Source organism: Natator depressus, chromosome 9 (assembly GCF_965152275.1).
Source record: "Natator depressus isolate rNatDep1 chromosome 9, rNatDep2.hap1, whole genome shotgun sequence".
NCBI lineage: Eukaryota > Metazoa > Chordata > Testudines > Cheloniidae > Natator > Natator depressus.
Genome location: NC_134242.1, coordinates 32,598,512 through 32,617,938, shown reverse-complemented (window position 1 = coordinate 32,617,938; position 19,427 = coordinate 32,598,512). Strand labels below are relative to the sequence as shown.

The following is a 19,427-nucleotide window of genomic DNA, read 5'->3' as shown; positions in this document are numbered from 1 at the left end:
ATTCCTCTCTGTGGAGTGTCTTCCTTTCCCTCTAATCTCCTCCTTTTCCTATTCCCTTGTGTAATCTTAACACTTTCTTCCCTGGGGCCATCCTTTTCAGGCTTTACAAGCAGTGCCTCTCTTCATTCCACTCATGCTCCACTTCGCAGGGTAAGGGTCTTCTACCCTTCTGTACCACCTCGGGAAATCCTTCCCTTCTGAGTTCCCACCCCCAAATGAATGAAATGGGGGAGCAACAATGCGGGGAGGAAGCTCTGATCATGCTAGCCCCAGTGGCAGCCTCCTTTACTAACTCTGCTCTGAAGTAAGATTCTTGGGGACTGATTTTCAGGGGTGCTGAGCTGGACTTCAGCTAAAGCTGTGAGTGCAGCTCACCACTTCTGAAAATCAGGCCATTGGGATGGAAAGAGAAGGTAACTCAATTCTCCCTGTTGATCATAGGCCATATGAGCAAGCCCCTTTCCTGGGCACATGAAGAGCCTGGGACATCGACACCACCTGCCTGTCTGACCCTGATGACAGCCTTGCCCTCCTGCATAGTGAGACAGTAACATAAGGTTTAATTTAAGTAAAAAGAGGTTTCACAGTAAACAACAATACATTCTGAGCCTCCCACTATTCCTCTGGATTTTGACAAGCAAGTGTGTCTTTAATACAGTACATGCAACTTTGCTGTGTTCTTGTGCTTTTTGATCCTACCGCCAGCAGGGGGCAGATTAAGAAGTGGTACTCCTCTTCCTGTTCTTCTATAGCTAGTGCTCCATTCTGTAGCTGCAGCAGAGGGGTCCAGTGAGCGGGAGCAGAAATCATGCTGTCCCCAGGTGAGTAGGAGGCAGTAATTCATATCATAAATAGGGACCTGTGGGAAAAGTTAGAGGCCCACAGTTAAGCTGTGTCTCCATTGCGAAGAGGGGAGTGAGTGGAAGGGGCTGAGTGGGAAGAGATGGCTCTTCTGCCATAAGACAGTGGGCCCGACAGTATGCAGCTGGGACTCCTGGCCACCCCTGAGCACTGCCCCAAATGGGGGTGGAGGGGCAGAGGAAGTATGACTCCAAGCCCCCTTCCACGTTTGGGAGGAAGGGGTAATGTGGATATATACTCCTGCCTCCTGGGCAGAGTTTGTGGGAAAGAGCTGGGAAGGGCAGAGGAATTGTGGCTTCCAGGGGTCCCTCCCACCCTGTCTGCGTTTAAGAGGTTGGAGGAGGAAGTAAAAATATGGATCCTTCCTAGGCCCCTCTACTCCGCCTGAGTGGGAGGTGAGCAGAAGGTAAATGTGGGCATAAGGCTCCACCCCCCTTCCCCATATGATTTGGCAGCTGTGTCTCTTAAGCCCACCTTTAGACTTCTGTAAGGTGTCCAATGTATTTTTGCACCCACGTAGCTACCACTTTTAAAAATATTTTATGAAAGATTGTGACAGAAAGTGCAACTTTATAAAAAACACACGGGCAAATTCATTGTAAAATATACAGAGGGAAAAAAGCAGTGGGAGTGGGCTTCAAATCCCTGTTTCATCCCTTCCTGCCACTTTGTATCTGGAGAAGAAAGGAAAATATGATGGCGGCTGGGGTTTGATTTCTCCCTCTTCTCTCTCCTAGAAAGGAGAAAATGCTTATCTGTGACTCTCCCTTCATTGGTAAGGATGGAAAATGTGTCTCCAAGCCCAGTCCCCATTCATCTGCTGCAACAAAAAGTGACAGGAAGACTCATTGTCCCCTAGCCCAGTGGTTTTCAAACTTTTTAGTCCCCACAGACCACTTGAAAATTGCTGAGGGTCTCAGCGGACCACTTAATGATCTTTCCAAATTTTGTTTGTACCTTTAGCTCTTTGGATAAAAGTGCTATATAAAAAAAACCAAACACAACAACACACCTTTAAAAAAATTATTTTTTTGTTCGAAAAATAAAAGCACACAACTCATATTTTAATATCAGTAGTCTTACCTTTCAATGCAATGGATGTGCCCTCTGTCCCCTGCCACAGAGGCCTCCAAGCTGGGGCTGGGAAGGAGGGGGGGGTCTCTCTCTCTCTCTCCCCCCCACTGTGGCAGCCCCTGAGATGGGGCTGGGAAGGAGGGGGATCTCTCCCCCACCACAGCAGCCACAGAGCTGAGACTGGAAAGGAGGGTGGTCTCTCCCCAGCAGCTGCAGCCCTAGAGCTGGGGAAAGTCACCTCTTTCTCTGGCCGCTGCTGCCTTGCATGTACCAAATTCCCCCCCATCCCCTCTTCTCACCTCACTGCCCTCTCCCACCTATTCCCTCTTCCCTCCATGGCCACCACCTCACCTTACACGTGCGTCCTCCAGGTACCTAATTAGTGGAGCCACGCCTGCGCGGCTCCACTAATTAGGTGGGTAGCCCTTCATTGTCCCTTCATTGTCCTTCATTGTCCTTAGGTGGGTAGCTCTTCATTCATGTGCAGCTGCCCAGGCACACACCTTAGAGGGAACTATCCACGGACCACAGTTTGAGAACCTCTGCCCTAGCCCACTCCCCATCCCTTTGCATTAGGGGAATGGGACACAGCTGATTATGGTTACAGTGGTTTGTCTCTCAGTGGTGAGGGTGTGCATTGAAATATTCACAGAGGGTTTTGAAGTGGTGATGCTCAGCCTTGGGGAAAAATCATCTGCTGGTGGGACTGTTCCTTCAGTTAGTATGTGTCGGGGGTGGGGCCGGGGGTGGGGGGGGGGGAAGGAAGAGGTTTGATGTATTGAAGCACCAAGAAATAGCCCCATAAGCCCATCCTCACTACAGACATTCCCCAGACCTGAAAAACTTTGCTGCATCAATTCCTGGTAGCACTCTTAGGCAGTGTGGTTTTGCCCCCCTATCATGATGGGCTGGAATTTCTTACAAATAATAGTTGAAAACAGTTTTTCAGTCAAATGAGCAACTTTCAACAATTGCTCTAGTAAATTTGGCCCCTTCTGCACAGACTGGTATCTGCTGACAACAACTGCTTTCACTGACAGTTTTCTAGGGCTGATTTCACACACTTTCAGGAGCAAGGAATTGTTGGAGTATGCATAGGGTCTTAAAATGTGTTTCCACTCTGAAAAGCAACTCAATGAAAATGGCATCATTGGGTTCCCAGATTATTGTGTCTCATTGACTCCAGATCAAATGTATTTGGATTACAGAAAAAAAGATGCTTTCTTTCCTTTCAATTGCAATCAGCAAACTCAGCATGGGCTCCCGAAGTCAAGCAGGATAGTTCTTGTGAATTGTCAGTGACATAAAGATTCTGCAGGTGAAACTATGCCCTCAATAACACCTATGCAACTCCACTGCCTTCAAATTAGACCTTGAGTGGCACTTGAGCAGCAATCATATTACCTTCACTGAGGTTGCAGACTGAAACTTAGTAAATCATGCTGCTGATTTTGGTCAAGAAGGAAAAGGATCCAACTGCTGCTCTTTTAGCTGTGTTGATTCTTCAGTGACAGTAAGAGTAAAAATCAGTAAAACCTTATTTATATCACTGTACTTGGTCAATATGACTGAATGCACACATGTAGTTGACTGAGAAGATGCTGCTCTTACACAATCAGTTTTCAGGGCAGTGTTTGTCCAGGTAGCACCCCTGCCCTGCAAAACATTTAATTTTTGTTTGAATTTTCTACTTTGCTAGTGTAATTTGAACACAAATAACTATTGTGTAATGAAACATAAATGATCCCTTACAGGGGATACTACAATAGGTGTGGAAAGAGAAAACAGGCACTCGTTAAACACGTTGCATCTTTTCTCCCTAGCCCTGACTTTTCCTTGTTTTAAATTTATCTAGAATATGATCTCTTTGAGGCGGTGACCTGTCTTCTATTGTGTTGGCAAAGCACCTACCACAGCTATATGAAGAAAAAGAAGTGTGACATGCAAAATCAATTTCTCTTTCTAATAGCACATTATGTGCAATGACATTTCTAAGTCACTTTGGTCCTTGTTAGATAGGTAAATAAAGCTTAAAAACAGAAATATCTAAGTCTAGTCCTGCAAGGTTCTGAGCACACTCATTTCATACTGAAGCTAATGATGGCTGAAGGTATTCAGCATCTCCCAGGAGGCATCCAGGAACAGACAGAGTCGGGATCTAATAACAACTCTGTGCCTGGTTTTGTTAGTCCAGTCGTGTGAGGAGTCATGGCTATTAAATGACAATTTCATTATTAATGTTTTAAGTTTCCATTGTTATGTTTTGTTCAATATAAAGGTCCATGTGATTTAAAGGTGTTTTACGTGAGGACCCTAGACATCTCAGGACATTGGTAATATCATGAATAACAGCCTTTCACTGCTAAGTCACTGTTCAGATCTGGTTCAGCTGGGCAGCGCTCAAAAGTTGTTAGCATTTGAAGGCTCTATCCACAACATAAGACACTGTGTAACAACTGGTACCCTTGTAGACATCCCAGCAGAGAAATTAATGATTGATTAGGCATGGAGACTGAGCCACTCTACTGCTCCTAAGGGTAGTTTCTCCAGGTCTGAGTTTAGGCATGCTGGCAGGGTTCATGGGGAAACATGCACTGCGGCTGACTGCACTGTACCTGTTCTGTGGCTTCAGTATCCAGTGCTTTCATATGCTAAATTAGTTTATAAAAATCATTTGGCTTCAGTGGCCTCTCTCAGAAGGTGATGAAGAAGGAAGGAAGATTTTATAATCCTGCCAAGGAAACAAATATGATAAAGCCAGAATGCAAAAAAAAAGGGGGGGTCGGGGGCAGAGGAAATGTGCAGCATAAGCAAATGGAAGGTTTCAGGTACCTGATTCTGCTCTCAGTTACACTAGTGTACATTGAAGTCAATGGAGCTACATCAGTTTTAAACCAGCATAAGTATGGGATAATCATGGCCTGTGAGAACAAAAAACAGTGCGACTGAATTCCTGGAGGAAGGTGTGTCCTACCGTCAGATGTCCTGAAAATAACATTTTCTTAAGAATATTAATATTATCTGGTATTTTTCCTTAAATGGTTTAATAGGATGGTTAATGCTTGAAGTTGGTCTTAAGAGGCAGTTGTGCTGTAGGTGCAATGGCTGCAAGTTCAGCATCTTAGTAGTTCTTTACAAAGAGAGACTGGTGGTTTTGTGTATTGTAATCAATAATGAGAATCAAGAATCAATAAGTAATGTTTTTCAGGGATTGGAATTTTAGTAATTAAAGAGATATCAGATAATGCAGCTTGACTGAGTTTATTAAACAATTGTTAGTAAATAACAGAAAGGAATACTTTACCAAAATCTGGAGAATCAAGCCTTGCAGCTAATGACAGTCTGATTTCTATACCATTCCAATTCCGTTATTTGCTTATAGGTTGTCATTCTTATACCTGAGCTGTTTACAGTTTCATTTCCATTATTTCTTCCTTTCCACACACAGACAGATCTTATTTTTAGTATCATTAATAACTTTTTGTCCCATTTAATAAATTTCCAACTGCATAATTGGACATCTGTTGTTTGCTTATGTCTTTTTGGTGGGTACATCATATTTTGCTAATTCAAACATTCATTAGTTATTGTGGTTAGTACATTGCTAAAATATTTATTCTTTACTTCACAGTTCTTGCAAAAATCTTGCACAGATTATCATATCTTTCTCTAATAATTCTAGCAAGCTAGTATTTTTCCCTTTTTTAGCATACCTGCAGGATCGGAGTCTGGCTCAGAAGCACTGAACAAATATTTATGTGAGTCTGCCTGATCTAATCATTAATAAATATATAAACATTGATATTGTTGTGTATATATATTTAACATGACTGCTGATTCTTTTTCTCCAATGCTTACAGAGATCTCAAATCTAGTAGAGGAGGTTCGTGACAGCTGGTTGTTGTGGTTCTTTTACAGATTTATCCACAAACTCCATCCTTTTGTTCTGTTTGTCCGAAACCTCTGTGTGGGGTCTAGTCTGTTATGTGAATTTCTAAGGGTTATGACTTCCTTCAACTCCATACCAAATTCTTCCAGGGCAAGGTTGAGCAGCAGCTGCCATGTTTGCATAATGGGTGGTGGAGCTTAAAGAACTCTCTAGATTGAAAGACAAGGTGGGTGAGGTAATATTTCTTAGTGGAGCAACTTCTGGTAGTGAAAGAGACAAGCTTTTGACCTCCACTGAGCTCTTCTTCATGTCTTCCAGAAGGTGAAGAAGAACTTAGTGTACTTGTTCTTTGGCAAGTAAGCACTAGCTTCTGACAACCCAGCGAAGATTTCAAATCTCTGAAATCGGGTTAGATCCTATTTAAGTCAATGTAAAACAGTGTCCTTTTACAGTGTCAGGCAAAAGAAGGGAGCTAATTGCCAATAATCAATGGGAATTTAAAAATTAGATCTAGATTGTCATGAAAACAGGAGGAGCAAGAATGAAATCAGGGTAGCTAGAAGCAAAACTAATCCAGAGTAAAACAGTGGTTCTCAACCAGGGTTACATGTATCCATGGGGGTACTCAGAGGTCTTCCAGGAGGTACATCAACTCATCCAGATGAATGTTTCTCAGCCTGGGGGTTGCAGCCCGCAGGGGAGTCATGGGATGGGTTTAAGGGGATTGCAAGTGCAGGACCAGTTTTAGGGGGTGGCAAGCAGGACAACTGCCCAGGGCCCTGCGAAGCTAAGTTACGTGAGTCAGCCCTGGGCAGCAGGGCTTCGGCTTCAGACAAGGCTCATAAGTAAAAAACAGGCTCAAGTGTCACACTGAAATGTAAGTACACTATTTATATTTCAGTAAATTTATTTTATAATTGTATGATAAAAATGAGAAAGTAAACAATTTTTCAATAATAGTGTGTTGTGACATTTTGTATTTTTATGTCTGATTTTGTAAACAAGTGGTGAGGTGAAACTTGGGGTATGCAAGACAAATCACACTCTTGAAAGGGGCACAGTAGCCTGGAAGGTTGAGAACCGCTGCAGCAAAACACAGAGTAATGTACAAAGTATTGTACTGTTCAGTGATGTGGGTATTTCACGTAGGGTAGTATAAAATGAGATTACACGATATTTTGTTGCTAAATTATATTTTTCCTGTAGATATTGTAAATAAATGAGGCCATTTCACTTTTCCATTTGAACTCCTGATACATACTCATTGCATGCCAAAAGTTTTAGTTTGTTTGTTTTCTGTGTTAAAAGCACTGTACTCCCCTAAAACAAGGAATGATAAAGAGTTTTATTAATAGAACATTTTCAGCATTTGAGACTCAGTAAAATGACGTCCATCTTTGTTTATGGACAGAGCATGTCTTAGTCTTGGATATCTGGCTGAAATCCCTGATATAAAAGTCCTATAAAACTTAATACAAAACTGTAACCTGTCTATAGAGTTGATTAATCGAAATTATAACCCTGTTGTAGAGGGTTTTAGGATGTTTCAAATACTTAAAATAAGGATATAATTCTCTGTTAGTATTATAACTATTTGTACTGTAGTAGCATCCACAGTGGCCAACACAGAGTGGCCCTCTACATACACATGACAGAAAGATGGTCCCTACCTCAGAGAGCTTACAATCTAAATATAAGATAAGGGACAACATAAGGATACAATAAACAGACAGGAAAAACACAAGGTTATTAAATTCTATTATTTTAGGTTTGTAATATGACCGGAACAGGCTATATTTGTTGTTAAATGTAAATTGTTCTGTGATTTAATACTGCATTCTGCTTTCCATTCTGAGCAGAGATTTCTCCACTTGTACAAGATGGACGTACTTCCCCGCATGTGTCTATTAAAAAACCAATGCTTCTGTAAGGTGTTAGGGAGCACTGTGTGCTGCTAGAAGTGCTCTTTCCAATGAGGTAAAATTGAGAACCTGATCACTTTTGATCATTAAGGGCCATGTTTTCAAAAAGACACCGCCTACATTTGCTCATGCAGTTACTGCAATTTAATGTGCAGATGGCCACTTATGCCTCTAAATGGTCACTTCTCCATGCAAATACCTGAGTTGCATGCTTAGTTGTTGTAACAGTGCTAGCATACATGTGAGTTTTCTTTTTAAAAGATATTGGTTCTGAAGACACTGTAGCGTTTCCACAACAAATAAGGTGCTAACCCTGCTGCCCTGGCAACATCCCAATGTAGATAGTTACAGCCTTCAGGATGAAAGCTACAATATAAATGTAAGGTTATTGTAATAACTAAAAGTACCTTACAGTATATTAAATGCAATTATTCAGAGATAGAACAGACGTGGAATGCATTCTTTGGGAGGATAGTTTGAAGGTGACCCTGGGTGCGATGAGGAAATCTCCAACAGGCTGCAGTAAGATAAAAGGGCTGTTGGATTAGGTGTGGGGGAGTTTTGTCATTTTGGACTTGCTGTATTGGGATTTTATCAGGACAAAGCCTGATTCATCAAATGTTGAACTTTCTACATGAGAAGTCTGTAGTTCAGGGTATCAGCTTTTCAAATCCTCCAGGAGGAAGTGAAAGAATGTCACTTGGTTCCCACCAGATTTCAGAGAACACTTAACTGCCAAGTCTACTGTTTGCTTCCTCCTAGCAAATGTAGCATGGTTTGGAATCCCTTTTTGAGCTTTTGTATCTAATATCCCCTTTTCACATGACAGACAAAGATCCTTCTTAGCTGGGAGGAGCGTTGCAGAGTCTCTTTATTTCATACAGTGCAACTGTAGGATTAGTGGCTTGAGCATAGGGTCCTGGGTTCTGTTCCTGGCTTTCCCACTAACACTGTGTGACCTTGGGCAAGGCACTTCACCCCTCTCTGTTTCTCCATGTGTAAAATTTGGATAATAACACCTTACAGGGCTGTAGTGAGGCTCAATTAATGTATGTAATCAGCATTGACATCATTGGATAAAATGTGCTATAGAAATGCCTTGTTATTAATAGAGCCTTTTCTGCAGTTTCGTTTTAACAGGTTAGTGCTGCAGATGCTGACTAGTTTTGTTCTTAAAATTAACAGAGTTTCATTCTGATGAGGAGAGTGTCCTCTGCCTTTGCCTCCTTGTGCAGACCCTACAGGAAACGGGAGGAGGAGTTTCACTTTTGGGCTGCCAGAAAGGTGCTGAGTGTTTAGAGAAAATGATTTAATTTGTCAGGTGATGTAGGACTATTTCTTTTTTAGAGCAGCTAGAGCCCCCTCTATACTGACCTTGTTGTCATGTCTAAGTTTAAACACAGTTGGTGCTACACCAGTACAGTTTGGCTGTTTGGGGTGAAGAGCTGTAAAATGGTTCATAAACATGGCAGTGAGACCCGTATACAATGGGTGTGATAGGGTGAGGCCAGCATAAGATGGGGTGTGACTGGGTGGACAAACCCCAACCTGGAATATGAAAAGAAGAAATTAAAAGTCTGAGGTTTACAGTTAATGGTCCTGGTCATTGATATATAACTGATTAATAGTCATGAAAACAGATTTGAAGCCAGCCCCACCCAAAATTATCTGCCAGTAGGGAATAAAAGGGGAAAGCAAGCTTCAGAGCTGGGCTGCACAGTCAAAGGAATCTTGGGTCAGAATCAGAGAGGACATAGTAGGTGGGCTGAACAGCCTCGTGGTAGGAACCTTAGGGGCATCCAAGGCTGAGGGCGAAGGCTTGCAATGGACTTCATACTGTTCTAATGTTCATTTCTTTGTTGGTAAGTCAGACCCCCAACAAGAGAGTGAGTTTTGACTCTATGCAAGTTGTGAAGACTGCGGTTTAGAGTTGGTGAGAGAGTCATGTGTTCACATAGGTTTTAAGAGTGGGCTCTCTCTGACTTCTTAAGTGATGTTTGATTTTATGATAACTCTGTCAAATCCAAAGCTGTTTCTACTGGAACATCTGAAGACATTTCTCTCCTGCTTGTTCTGGCACTGATGCTGTTCAAAAAAAGTTGCAAGAATGTTTTTTAATAATAGGGAAAGTGTATTATTTTCATTCTCATTCTCCCAAACAGTTGAAGAGTTTCTGAACAAACTTGGGGGCTGAGGTGGGGTGAAGGGAAGCATCTTTGTATGAGACCAAGCCTGCAAAACTTTAGCCTGAAAGGCAAAGTTTCAGGCAGCTATGAGTGACTTTAAACATGGGTGTATAAAGGAGTGTTATGCAACCTTAACTATAGCAGAGGCCCCCAAACTGTGGGGCACGCTCCCCCCAGGGGGGCATGGACAATTTTTTGGGGGGGTGCGGTGGGGCCCAGGCCAACCCCCATGGGGGGGGCAGGGAGGAAGTGCTCTGCTCTGGCTCCGCCCCCATCTGTGGCCCCTGACTGTGGCCTGGCCGCGGCTTCTGCTCCTGGCCCAAGCCCCAGCCATGGCTCTGCTCCCAGCCCCAGATTTGCCCCTAGCTGTGGCCCCAGCCTAGTCAGCCCCCTGGCCCCTGTCCATGGCCCTGACCCCCCAGCTGCAGCCCCACTCCCAGCTCTGGCTCCCATGCGGGGGGTGCGACCATGAAAAGTTTGGGGACCACAGAACTAGAGAGAGAGAGAGTTTGTGGAATCTGCACCTGCAATGAACAGAGTACATACAGACTGTATGCAATCCAAATTTACACTCTCCTCGAGTTTGACTTTGTTGGTAACTTAAGAAGCAAAAAAAAAAACAAAAAAAAACCTTCCCCAAAAAAACAAAGCTCAGCATAAGCTTTCTCCCACGTATGGCAGTCCCTAGCATTTTCCTGCAGGACTTCCTTTGTCTCAACCCTATTTCCCCATTGCTCCTCTTATATACTGGCTGACATAAATAAGCATGACTTAGCATATATGCCTCTGTATCTCTATCCAGGGGCAAGCACTTGATGTGCTCAGAGGAACCCCTCTCTACCCAGGATCTTAGTGGGTATGCCTACAAAGCAGTTAAACACCTGTGGCTTGCCTTTGTCAGCTGACTTGGGCTTGGGCTGTGAATCTGTAAAATGCAGTGTAGACATTCAGGCTCAGGCTAAAAGCTGAGCTCTGGGACCCTGCCGGGAGCGGGGTGTGGGAGAGGCAGAGGAGAGAGCCAGAGCTCAGTCTCCAGCCCAAGCCCAAACATCTACATTGCAATTTTATAACCCTGCAGCCTCAGCCCCATAAGCCTGAGTCAGCTGACACGGGCCAATCACCGGTCTTTGTTGCAGTATGGCCATATGAGTGTCTGATACTGTGTTACAGGGAGCTGCTGGCTTTCACTACGATCAGAGGCGAGAGGAAGTAGGGGATGTAGAAATGCCTATAAAGGCCAAAGGGAAAGGAAATTAGATTTTAAAAGACCTAGGAAATATTTAGGTTTGGGCTGACAAGTGATTCGTGGAATTTAACATGGAGAAAAAATTAAAGTAATGAGTGCAGTGTAAAAAAATAAAAAAGGAATTCTGCCTTTAAATGCAATACCTTAGTTCGATATGGGAGTGATAGGGGTAGATACTTGAAAGCATCAGTGCAATGTCTGGTAGCAGTTTAGAAAGCTACAGGATTTTCCGGTGTAGAACTAGAGGGTTAGCCCACGCACACATCAAAAGAGGTCATTCAGGCACTGTTCAAAGAGACAGTGAGGCCACATCTTGTGTATTGTGACAATTTTGGATGTCATGTTACAGGAAGAATATTGAGAAACAACTTGTGGGGGTGTTTGCACAGGTCAATAAAGCCATCGCATCTTTCATATTCTGTGAAGGGGCTTTTCTTTTAAAGGGGTTCCATTTGCATTTTAGTCCACACCAATTTGTTTTCATAAAATCTCAGGAACTGTAAAATGATTCTGTAGTTTGTCTATAGAGCACAGGCGTTTGTGTCTGTTCTGAATGCTTCACCAATATACAGCCCCTCTTTATAAAAAGATAGGGCTGAACCAAGGATATAACAATATATAATTGCCCCCTAAGCAAAAGCTGAAGGTGGATCCCCTTATACACAGTTTAGGCATGGTCACATCTTCCCAAAAAGCATTATATATCCTACAGTTTTTACTGTTTTCTGCAGAGTCTTAGCTTTCATTTTAAAAAAGAGCAGTAGCCTTCTCAGTGTAACTAATAAATTGCTGCTCTGTCTAACCCAGCTGTGCAGAAAACTATACCTTGCTAAACAAGTGTAGCAAACGTGTGAACTCAGCTCTGTTCATATCACTGAGGTGTTAATTTCATAGCCTATTGTGGACCATGTGAATGCTGTTGTTGCTAAGAGCAAAACTCTGTGAAACAATCACTCAGCATACAGGCACACTGTGTATTTTTTAAAACCTTAATCTCTACCCAACCATGCCTCTGTTATACACTGATTTTTATTTATTTATTTATTTATTTATTTATTTTAATGGAAGTACATTCATTGGAGTTTTACATGTCTACTTGTCCTTGGCATTGTCCCTTATTCCTGACCTTCCCTCTTACATTAGTGTTTGGAATATGGCATATCACCTACAGCCTATGGCGTAGACACCTTATCCCTGGAGAATCAGCAAACACCTTTGCAAAGCCCAGCAAGTGGCAGTGAACCCAATTTTCTGTGCATCTCCAGGTTTTCTGCGTCCCATTGTGGTGTTGAGTAAATATGCTGATATACTCATTAGTGTGATCTGATCAACACCATCTAGCCAGCAAGTTGTCCAGTGTTGCCTTTGACTACTATGGCCCTCCTGTTCTGGCCTGTGCACATCCCTTAGCTGGCAATCCAAGATCCTTTGGATCTACAGAGTGCCGGAAAGCATGTTAGCTGGCCACAGGATTCACACTGTCAAGCATTAGGAATCCTGCTGTCTTGCTGTGTGGGTGCACTAGAGAGAGAAGAGACTCCGTGAGCCCACTTTTCCTCTGCCTATTCACTTGTGCACCCAGGCAGTATACAGCAGGATTTAGCCCTGTGTCTGATGCAAAATAAAGGTGTACAACAGTGTAATGGAAAAATTACGCAGATGTGAGGTAGAGCACACCTATCTGTCTAAACTATTCTAACGTGCTTATACAACACTCATCACCATGGTATCTAGATTCCATCACAAAAAATAGGAAAATTATCACCATTTTTTCCTTTTTCCTTTTCAAAGTATACCTGCAGGGGAAGGAGAGAGTTGAGGACAGGGAAGTGGAGGGGACACCTTGCTAATTGCATCCCCACCACTTATATTGGTCATCAGCCATCTCTGTCTCTACCAACTGCAGAACTCCACTTGGATGGAAGATGTGTACCCATTACGTGGCACACACTTTCTGCAGGATAAGACCCTTAGAATATAATTTGCTTGATGCCACTTATCTGTGTAATGCTGAGCCATTATGACAGCAGATAAATATGTAAATTAAAATGCAAGAACGTTCTCAGTAACCAAAGATGTTAAGTCATTATCTGTTCTTGGTGGTGTTTGTTTTAAACAACGCAGAAAGGCATACCAGCTAATAACAGTAGTTCACATCTGACAAGATGCTGCTAATAAAATGAGGGAGAGTCTCACTACAGTGTGTTTGAAAAGGATTAATTTAAACTATTGAGTATAATTTTGAATATGATACTATGTCTGGCCATAAATTGGGTTGCCCTTTCTGAGACTGCATATACACAGGTACATTGATTTATTCCATGTAGTCAGCAAACTAATATTAGTTTAATCACATTTGAAATTCTGATGAAATGGTCGTGAATTCTGTGTAACAGATCTTATTTTCTCTATCCACAGTTTTGACAATAGGTTGATTTCCGTGGATAAATTCACATGAGGCAGACAGCGGGACATGTTCTATTCTGCAGTTTCACCCCTTTGCACTGCTCCTCCAGTGAAAAAGGCCACCAGATCTCCCCAGCTAAGGATTGTCAGTTTCAACTGGCATAGCAGGCACAACTGGTTTGTACATTTCTCGGTCATATACTGTCTAGAGTAGAGGTCATGGAGGAGGGAAAGGAGTAATAGCTAGAGTATTCTTCTTGGCTGGAATACTGGCGTTTAGAGTTTGTACCCAGCTGGCGTAGATTAGCACAACCAGGAAAGTAAGTAAATGTTCTTAAGTACATAAGGCCCAGTATAGAACCTGTCATAGCATCAAGGAACTAAGCTCTATGGGGAGAGACTGTCTGGTTGTCCTCTGATTGTACGGTGCCTAGCACAGTGGGGTCCTGGTACATGCCTGAGGCTCCTAGGTGCCATGATGATACAAATAATAGACAATGATAATAAAGGAACTACAATTGGCTCCTTTATGGTCCCATCCCTCTCACTATGCCCTGTGGACATTAGGCATAGCTGAGATTCTAGGGTGGGATTTTCAAAACAGTGTAAGGGAGCTAGTCATAGCGATTTTTGGACCAGTTTGTCCTTTTAATCTCTGAACTAAACTACGTCAGTTATATTTGTCTTTTTAACTCCATTAGTTCCATGATAAAGAGGATGCTGGATAGATGACATTAAAAACAGAGTGAAATTAGCTGTGGCCCAAGGCCTTTGATGTTAATGGATTATTAAAACATAATGGGTATCTGGCCTAAAAAGCCAGTAGAAAATTCATCAAAAAACCATTGGGGAATAAAAATGCAAAAGGCAGAGATCCCACTTTCCCGTTTATCCTTAGTGTGTGATGTATCCTTAGTGTGTGGGATGTAGCACAAAGTGGTCTTCCACTGAAACACAAATGAGTATCCTGAGAGCTAAAGAACCCTCCTCTAGAGCATGGTTGTGAGTAGAGTGACCAGATAGCAAGTGTGAAAAATCGAGATGGGATGGGGGGTAATAGGAGCCCATATAAAAAAAAGCCCCAAATATCAAGACTGTCCCTATAAAATTGGGAGATCTGGTCACCCTAGTTGTGAGGGAAGGCTGTACAGGCTCCCTAAAAAGATGGAGATCTATTGTGTTTGTGGTGGGAAAAACAAAGGTATGACTTCAAGCCACAAAGATATTACCTGAATTATTGAGTGAAACAGAATCAGATTCAAACAGGCCTTTTCTCTAAGCCTTTTCTACTATAGCTGGTCGAAATGATTTGTTGAAACAATATTTCGATTAAAAATGCCATTTTTGTCAATTAAAAGTGTTGATTTTTGACAACATATCATTTTGGAAAAAACACAAAATGAAGTATTATAGTAATGTCAAAATGTCTCATTTCAACACTAGTGGAACAAAATATTTCATTTTTTCATATCAAAATGACTTTTCAAAACAAAATTGTTTTTTATATAATTTGGAAAACAAGTTAAAAAATTTCAGTGTTGGAAAAAAATGTTTTGATTTCCTCATTATTGAACATTTTGATCCACCTAAAACAAAGCAAAAAGTTGGAATTTTGTTTTATAGTAAATTTTGAAATTTTTTTTGGTTTTGTTTCATTTCAGAATGAAAATTTTTTCTAAATCATGGAATTTCCTGTGACACTGAAAGTCTGTTTCCCACGCAGCTCTATTGTCTACATACATAAATTGTACTATTCTAACTATACAATTATAGTTAAAGCAGTATATCTTCCATGTGGGAAGGAGAATAAGCTATACTGCTCTAAGGCACCTTTATACTGAAACAACTGCATCCACACTAGTTGTTGTATGGTTATAAATATTTTAGGGCTGTCAGGCGATTAAAAAACGTAATCGTGATTAATCGTGTGATTAAAAAAATTGCGATTAATCGCATGTTAAACAATTATAAAATACCATTTATTTAAATATTTTTGGATGTTTTCTACATTTTCAAATATATTGATTTCAGTTACAAGACAGAATACAAAGTGTACAGTGCTCACTTTATATTTATTTTTATTACAATTATTTGCACTGTAAAAAACCAAAAGAAATAGTATTTTTCAATTCACCTAATACAAGTACTGTAGTGCAATCTCTTTAGCATGAAAGTTGAACTTACAAATGTAGAATTATGTACAAAAAAAACCTGCCTTCAAAAATAAAACAATGTAAAATTGTAGAGCCTGCAAGTCCACTCAGTCCTACTTCTTGTTCAGCCAATCGCTCAGACAAACACGTTTGGGTACATTTGCAGGAGATAATGTTGCCCGCTTCTTGTTTACAGTGTCACCTGAAAGTGTGAACAGGCATTGGCATAGCAGTGTTGTGGCCAGCGTTGCAAGATATTTTCATGCCAGATGTGCTAAAGATTCATATGTCCCTTCATGCTTCAACCACCCTTCCAGAGGATATGCATCCATGCTGATGATGGGTTCTGTTCAATAAAAATCCAAAGCAGTGTAGACCGACGCATGTTCAGTTTCATTATCTGAGTCAGATATCACCAGCAGAAGGTTGATTTTCTTTTTTGGTGGTTCAGGTTCTGTAGTTTCTCTTTTAAGACTTGCTCTTTTAAGACTTCTGAAAGCATGCTCCATACCTCGTCCCAATCAGATTTTGGAAGGCACTTCAGACTCTTAAATCTTGGGTCGAGTGCTGTAGCTATCTTTTGAAATCTCACATTGATACCTTCTTCGCTTTTTGTCAAATCTGCAGTGAAAGTGTTTTTAAAATGAACAACATGTGGTGGGTATTCATCCAAGACTGCTATAACGTGAAATATATGGCAGAATGCAGGTAAAACAGATGGGGACATACAATTCTCCCCCCAGGAGTTCAGTCACAAATTTAATTAACACATTATTTTTTTAATGAGCATCATCAGCATGGAAGCATGTCCTCTGGAATGATGATCGAAGCACAAAGGGGCATATGAATGTTTAGCATATCTGGCACATAAATACCTTGCAGTGCTGGCTACAAAAGTGCCATTCAAATGCCTGCTCTCACTTTTAAGTGACATTGTAAACAAGAAGAGGTTAGCATTATCTCCTGTAAATGTAAACATACTTGTTTGTCTTAGTGATTGGCTGAACAAGAAGTAGGACTGAGTGGACTTGTAGGCTCTGAAGTTTTAAATTGTTTTGTTTTTGAATGCAGTTATGTAACAAAAAAAATCTACATTTGTGAGTTGCATTTTCACGAAAGAGAGATTGCACTACAGTACTTGTATGAGGTGAATTGAAAAATACTATTTTTCATTTTTACAGTGCAAATATGTGTAATCAAAAATAATATACACTTTGATTTCAGTTACAACACAGAATACAATATATATGAAAATATAGAAAAACATCCAAAATATTTAATAAATTTCAAGTAGTATTCTATTGTTTGACAGAGTGATTAAAACTGTGATTAATCAGTATTAAAAAAATTAATCGCAATTAATTTTTTGAGTTAATCGCATGAGTTAACTGCGATTAATCGACAGCCCTAAAATATTGATGTAAAAAATCACACCCCCTAACCAAAATTGTGATACCGGTACAAAATCTGTGTGTAGACCAGACTTAAGTCTCTAATTTAGCCTAAGAATTAAAGGGTTGGTTTTCATAAATGCCTAAATTGCACCCATCACAATATCAGCTCTCACTGGTTATTTAAATCATTCATCACAGATGAAACTTTCTGGAAGGCCTCAGAAATTTATTTCTTTACTGAAATTAACTGTTAAGAGAGCCATAAGTAAAATCATGCAACTACATAACCACAGGAATACATGCAAACATTGAAAATGGTCCATTAGTGCACGGTTTGTAAAATGAGAGAGAGAGACACACACACACACACACACAGGTTTAGGAACAGCCTTGCTCCCTGATCAGTCAGTGGAGGTGAGGCACTTGCACATCAGGAATGTGCTAATTGCTGTGTAGGTGCCTCCTATTACCTCAACCACACAAAGTTTCTTGCCCTCTCTCAGGCAAAGTGGACAGTACTGTTACTGTTTACTAGGGGAAATGGTAATCCCAGGAACCAAGGGACAGATTACTTGCAGGACCCTGTTGAAATCTGCTTCTTGCTGCAGTTACTCATCTTAAAGCAAACCTAGCAGTTGGATAATTGGTTTGTACCATCACAAAAATTTAGCATGCAGCCACGCTTCCCTGTAAGCCCAGTATACTTTACTGACATTGGACCCAAATCCTCTTCCTTTAAAGTCAATGTGACTTTCACCATGGCTTTAAAATGGCCAGGACTGAGATTATGGTATCTTCTTAAATTTCTTGCCAACTCCTGAACCTTCACAAATTCTAAGAGGTCCTGGGACTAACCATTTTAATTGTGTATTGCTGCATTTGTATGACAAAAACAGACAGCTCCTAACAAAAAGTTATTTTGTAACTTTCAATTATTTTTTAATCCTATATTAGAATGAAAGCTGTTTTTATAACTCTGGCCTCGTCTGTTGCTGGCCTGGTTTCATTGCTGTGTGACAGATGTGTTATTAATGGAAGAGGATTCTGCATATTTTAAAGTACACACTGTTTGGATCATTTGATGCCCAGCCTTTAAACCAAACAGGACAAAATGCCAAAGCCAGATATATTTTCATAGCGAAAAATCTTCAAATTTCAGAGAAAAATATTCACTTTAACCAAAATAAAACAAACAAACCGAAAGAAAGAATCCTTAGCATCTAATCAAGTAGTCTAGTAGTTATTAGAAAGGCCTACATTTTATATATATGTATTTGTATGGCAGTCTCTAGTTATTACTGTGTAACTTATTTTCTGAATTAATAGTATTGTTATTATTTGCTGTCCCTTGTGGAAGATTGGAATTTGCACAGAAAAGTAGTTAGCAATGCACACAAACATTCATTTATTTCAATATCAGAGCAGAAACAATTTACATTGATTCTTTTTGTTTGAAATACATTCAATTTACAATGATGCATTAAGCAAGTAAGATTAATTTTAAAAAATACCTTGATAAAATATATTCAGATTGTTTCTTAGCATTTAGGAATAAACAGTCTGTTTCCCAGTATTTAAAGAGGTATTAGTTGTATGTAGTTTGGGGAAGGGAAGGAAAGAAGAAATGATGAGCCACAGAAAACATTTTCAAAAATAAGGAAATCCTGGTTGTAGAAAGAGGTAGATTTTAGGCTTTGCTTTACTTACCTGACAGTTCAGCCTTAAGGGAATGTAATGCCGATCATAGCAAGCTGTTCCATTTCTCTCTCGTTCTCTCCTTGGGGATACATTGACAATGGAAATGTAGCAGAACAGCTTTTGCTTACTAAGCATTTTTTCAAAACCTCAGATAAGCAGCTTTTTTTTTTTTTAACCTTTGTATATTTTTGTTCCACGTGTTAAACATTTGACTGTAATTTGAGTGTTTCAGGAAAATGAGTGGCATTCCTTGAAATGTGTACCTCTACTGGTTTATAAAAATCTAATTCCCACGATTACCCTGTCACAAGCTCTGTAGAGGGCGATATCCGTTTAATGTATGCAGCCAAACAAGATGCACAGTATTAATTTCAGAAAATAGAGGAAAGACGTTAAATATGTTGTGTGAGATTTTGTATATTTGCAGATGAGATTTAATTTTCTAAAATCATTTTAGTCATAAAACAACCAACAACACTTCAGTGGCTGCATTGACCTCCGTGATGTCAGAATGTCGTGCAACTGTAGCTAAGAAAAGCCTCTGAGGAAAAAACAAAGGAGCATTGCATCTCATCATAACATAAGATGTGCACATACA

The 19,427-nt window shown here is 40.6% G+C and overlaps 1 protein-coding gene and 1 long non-coding RNA gene across 2 annotated transcripts in view; one reads left to right on the top strand and one right to left on the bottom strand.

The window, feature by feature from the left end:
- Positions 1-19,407, bottom strand: part of LOC141993972 (uncharacterized) — a 25,588-nt gene extending 6,181 nt beyond the window's left edge. Inside the window, exons 1-2 of the long non-coding RNA XR_012640982.1 lie at positions 18,839-19,407; positions 700-859 (exon numbers count right to left, since the gene is read on the bottom strand). This is a non-coding gene — a long non-coding RNA (uncharacterized LOC141993972). The remainder of the gene's footprint in view (positions 1-699; positions 860-18,838) is intronic.
- Positions 19,407-19,427, top strand: part of ZBTB38 (zinc finger and BTB domain containing 38) — a 33,047-nt gene continuing 33,026 nt past the window's right edge. The window contains exon 1 of the mRNA XM_074963851.1: positions 19,407-19,427. The gene's annotated coding sequence lies outside the window, so the exon portion shown is untranslated.